Here is a 5581-nt window from a genome sequence, read left to right on the forward strand (position 1 = left end):
TTTAAAGGTTACTATATTTTAGGACGGAGGAAGTAACAATTAAATTAAATCCATGAACTTCACTTATTGGAATATTAAAGTAACAATCAAAATGAATTTATTCGTGCATGAGAATCATGGCCTGACATAGAATCAATCAATACATCCAAGCTGTAGATGGCTAGATGCATGGACTGCTCCGTTCTTTTTTCCCCCTTTGATCAAGTGATGAAGACGGTGGCGTAAAGTATTCTCAATGATAGTATGTACTCCCTCCGTCTTAAAATATAATAACTTTTAGCTCTTAGGATTTGTTTTAAAATATAACTTCTCCACCAACATTTTCTTCCCAACCAATCACAAATCCTTTATCATTCACATTTTTCACCTATCTCCACTACTCATCCAATCACAAACCTTCACTATTCACTTATACCTAATTTTTTTAATAATTATGTCTAACTTTAAAAATTTTTATATTTTGGGATGAGGGAGTATAGTTGGTGGAGGTACCCAGCCAGCTGAGCTGGTAATGAGTCTCTACAGCTTTTCTGGGTCTTTCAGTTAAAAACATTCATTCATCTGCAGAGCTCATCTGCAGAGAGAGAGGGCACAGCTGATGGATGGAAGTGCATGCGTGTGTTGTAATATCAGGGGAGCAGGTATCTGCATCTCCATCCATGCGACAGCTCGTAGGATCTGAAACTGAAGATGGACTAGCAATCATCTCCGCGCATGTCATTTTGACCAGCTCTTCCCTCGAGAAAAATGTATTCAACCAACCACCTTTCACAACCTATGTATACTACACGTATAGCTAAGGGGGTGTTGGGGTGAGAGAGGGATTTATTTTCTGTTGAGACAGACTAAAGTTTAATCCGTCTTATCCAAACATCCCCTAAATATACGAAGTATGTACTTGTAGATAGACTCATAGAAGTGCACTTTGTTGAGGAAAATATATGGAGAAAATTTCACTTAACTGGTAGGAGTATGACCTACTATTTATAGATTTTTAAATTCCACTTAATTGGTACTTCATATGTCCCATAATACATAGTATAAGAGATTTTGGATGGATATGACGCATTCTAATACAATGAATTTGGACATACTGTCTGCCCAAATTCATTGTACTGGGATGTATTATATCCACCCCAAATCTCTTATATTATGGGATGGAGGGAGTACTTCCTAATTCTTTCGTATCTCCATCCCGAAATAAGTATAGAGAAGTAGGAGTATGGCTTATTATTCCTACATTTTTAAAATTATATGTTTCAAGAGAAACCATGAGGTAACAGTTCGTGTTTATTTTTTCTCAAAAACTCCAAATTAAATGAATGGTTTATTCCATAGAATTTTCAAACAAAACTTTAGAAACTAATTCTTCGTTCCTAATGGCCTCGTATGAATTTTATCCTTAGGATACTAATCCTCTCAAAATCCTTTGTATCTCTTTTGTTTTCTAAAAGAGACCATAACTTTGTTGCATAATATAAGGGTTTGGTGTACTAATTATCACCGTAATCAACTCCATTTTAAATTTCTTCCAATCTTATGCCTCATGTACCCATCCACAACCAATAAACTCTCCTTTAATATGGAGATAATATAGTTTTTTCTCTCTATGCTTGATCTTTTTCCAAGAGAAAACAATCAGGATGAAGGTAGTCTAGGTACTACTTCATGTGTTGATATTCTATGAACAAAATGAAGATTGCGAGGGGATGCAGGCAGCATATACGGGAGTACACGTACATGTATTAATCTGGCGTAGGTCATAGGGCTTGAAAAAGGACACATCGTAGGTGCATTGCTTTAAGTCCCATCCAGCTGTTCGATAAGATTCTTTTGACCATTATCCCCTGGATTCTCTAACTGATAAAACCTGTGCATCACCATGACTAGTCCCAGCCAGCTGCACTTGTGCATGCCCTCAAAGTTCAAACGTACTACTGTAGTGGGAGTAGAGTATTTTGTGTACTGCTCCAATTGTTTGATTTTCTTTGTGCTACTATGGCACAAAGGAAAACTAATTAAAGAGATTTTAGAGGATTTTATTTCTATGTAAAAGAATTCCTATGTGATCCTTTAGAACAAAGCAATCGTTTTTTTTTCTCTAAAAGCCTTCGAAATTTCTATGAAATGGATATTTCACATAAATTTTGGAAAAATATCTAGCACGAGGTTCTACCTCATGTTTTTTCTTAATTAATGGCACAAAGTTTCATTGTGTTTTTTTTCTATATGTCATCTTAAGGACATTTTTTGTATTTTTATGTGTTTTTCATGGTTCATGTGTTTCCATGTACTTAAAATGGAGCGGAAGGAGCCCTTTAGAGATACGCTCTCTTCATTTCTTATTTTACTTAAAAGCTGCTCCCTCCGCTCCATTTTAAGTATAGTTGTGAGTTTCCGTGTCTAACATTTGATCGTCTGTTTTATTTGTTTTTTTTAATGATTAGTATTTTTATTGTTATTACTCCCTCTGTCCCAAAATATAAGCATTTTTGGATTATGACAAAGTCTCCAAAATACTACTTTGGCCAAAAATATATATAAAAGTACGACATTTTGAATAAAAAATGTTGCATATTATTATAGTTTATGTGATGATAAATCTAGTAACATCAATTTTACGTGTTTGATATTTTTTTATTATTTTACCATTAATAGTCAAAGTTAAAAATGTTTGACTTATCACTATGCTAAAAATGCTTATATTTTGGGATGGGGGAGAGTAGATGATAAAACATGATTAGTATTTTATGCATGACTTATTTTTTATTTTTTTCATAATTTTTTTTAAAAAGACGGATGGTCAAACCTTGGACATAGAAATCCACAATTACACTTAAAATGGGACGGATGAAGTATCAATAGTATCTAAAGATGTATTATCAAAGTAATTTGCATGCGTCTACGTGTTCCTATGGATTAGAAAAAAAAAGCTACAAGAATAGCTATAGCTATTTGGATAGAGCATAGAAAAAACGCAAGAATAACACAAAATGATATATATTTTTTTCAAGAGGTTGAAGCCTGTGTTAGAATTCCTCTAAAATTCGTGTGTTTTGGGCTAATCCAAAGGATATTTTTTTTATAACTATTGCTACGATACAAATGATCACATAGAAAATTTTTCAGTTGGGTTAAATTCCTTTAAAAATTCTTTGTTCCAAAGTAGCCTAGCTGAGATTTGAATATATTCGGTCCATATATGGGTTCAACAGCTAGGCGAGAAGCGAAGCAGTGCCACGTGCACGCATGCACGGGCAACGTGGTCTTGTTATATATTTTTGGAGCAAAACTTGATCGATCGAACTGACTGACCAGTTGTGTCTGAAGACCACCAATGCCGGCTGATTCAGAGATGAAGGCAAAAGTTTTTCTTCGAACTTCTAACTTTTCTATCATATCTAAACTTTTCTACACATGTTTGTGTTTAGTTTATATTAAAATTGGAAGTTTGGTTGAAATTGAAACGATGTGACGGAAGAGTTGGAAGTTTATATGGGTAGGAAAGTTTTGATGTGATGGAAAAGCTGGAAGTTTGAAGAAAAACTTTGAAACTAAACACGGCCCACATAAACTTTTAACTTTTTCATCATATCGTTCCAATTTCAACCAAAATTTGAATTTTAGTGTGAACTAAACACACCTGAAGTATATGTATACTCTACTTGGGGTATCGATCGAGATTCCCTAGTAGCTTTGCATTGGTGTTAACTTGTCCAGCCTTTTTGGCGACTGCTCAACTTTTCTGCAGTAGCAACGACGACTCCAGAGATCAAAGTACGTTTTACGTCGTCGACGACGAGTGGTCGCCATCGCCCATCGATCCATCGTGTTTGTGATCGATGTGTGTGGTCATCGACCGAATCCGATCGATCGATCGATCCAGCTCGAAATGGAACGCATGCAATTGCCGTCGTCGATCAGTCCCCCGTGAGCGATTATATATGCATCTTCTTTCACTTCTTCTTCCTGTCTTTCACAGCTCCAGGATAAACTACTGTACACTACTGGTAAGTATATATGAGCCAAGATTCCATCTGTATATATATATGCACTGACAACTCATGCATACCTAGCTACATGGTGCTCCTGTACAACTCTTACTCTCGTGTCTTAAGATTTTTTTCTTTTTCGAGTTTCGATACTTACCCAAAGTTATTAAAGCGACGATCGATTTTTATACCGGCGTCACTGCCGGTTCTTGTGTGAAACTGAAGTGAATCTGCGGTGATAGAGTACCATATTGCTGGTTAATTAGCTCTGAACTGGCAAAACAGTTATATCTAAAACCGTCCAACACGATGTGAACCAATTTTGATTTTTTTTTTAAACTAGTACCTCTATCCTAGAATGTAGTAATCTATTACTAGATGTGACATATCGTGGTACTATAAATTTAAATAAAAACTTATACAGATTTATAGTAGTAGAATATGTCTTATCTCATAATAGAAATATATTGTTATATCAAGCGATGGACAGAGTACCAATTTAGATACTACAGTACTCACTCATCGGTGGCTCTAAGTTGTGAACCGGTATTGGTTGCCGGTCCTTTACCTGCAGTGATCTCTGGTCATTGTATGGAGAGGCAGTGGTGAAATTGCTGCAAAATTCATGATGCATTGATTTGCATGCCATCTTAATTATCACAGCTGCAATCTGTTGGGCGAAAATGAGATACTCCTACACAGTACATGACACAGTGTGCAATGCAAAATGAAGGGCCACCCTTTTGGATGAAGCTAGCTCGTGTGGTGTACAGTACACTGCCACCTTTCCATTCTGATCGGACAGGACGTGCAGCAAAAACACAGACATGCAAATGCACATAGGAGTATTCATATGTAATACTACCATTTAGGGCAAGGGCATGTTTAGTTGCTGAAATGAAAATTTTTAGGTGTCACATCCGATATTTGATCGGATATCGGAAATGATTTTCGGACACAAATGAGAAAACTAATTTTATAACTCGCAAGGAAACCGCGAGACGAATATTTTGAGCCTAATTAATTCGTCATTAGCACATGTGGGTTACTGTAGCACTTATGGTTAATCATGATCTAATTAGGCTCAAAAGATTCGTCTCGCGATTTACATGCAAACTGTGCAATTAGTTTTTCTTTTTATCTATATTTAATGCTCCATATATGTGTCTAAATATTCGATGTGATGTTTTTAGGAAAAGTTTTTAGGGAACTAAACAGACCCTTGTACATACAGACGTAATCTCTCTGTCACAAAATATAAGAGATTTTAGACGGATGAAACACTTCCTAGTACCCGTTCAGATTCATAGTACTAGTCCATTTAAAATTCCTTATACCCGTTAAAAAATACTCAACCTAGGAGGGGATACATCTCTTAGAATAATGAATCTGGACAAAAAAAAAAAAGGGGTCACATCCCCTTCTAAGTCGAGAAGTCTATAAAAAAACTCAACCTACTACTTCAATATTTCTAGTACATCGAATATGGACAGACTCCTGTCCAGATTTGTTATACTATATTATGTCTTATCAAAATATAGCTGGCTTGAGTTTTTTTTTATGTAGGGAGTACGCTCTTCTAGTTTTTC

Source organism: Oryza glaberrima, chromosome 7 (assembly GCF_000147395.1).
Source record: "Oryza glaberrima chromosome 7, OglaRS2, whole genome shotgun sequence".
Taxonomy (NCBI): Eukaryota; Viridiplantae; Streptophyta; class Magnoliopsida; order Poales; family Poaceae; genus Oryza; species Oryza glaberrima.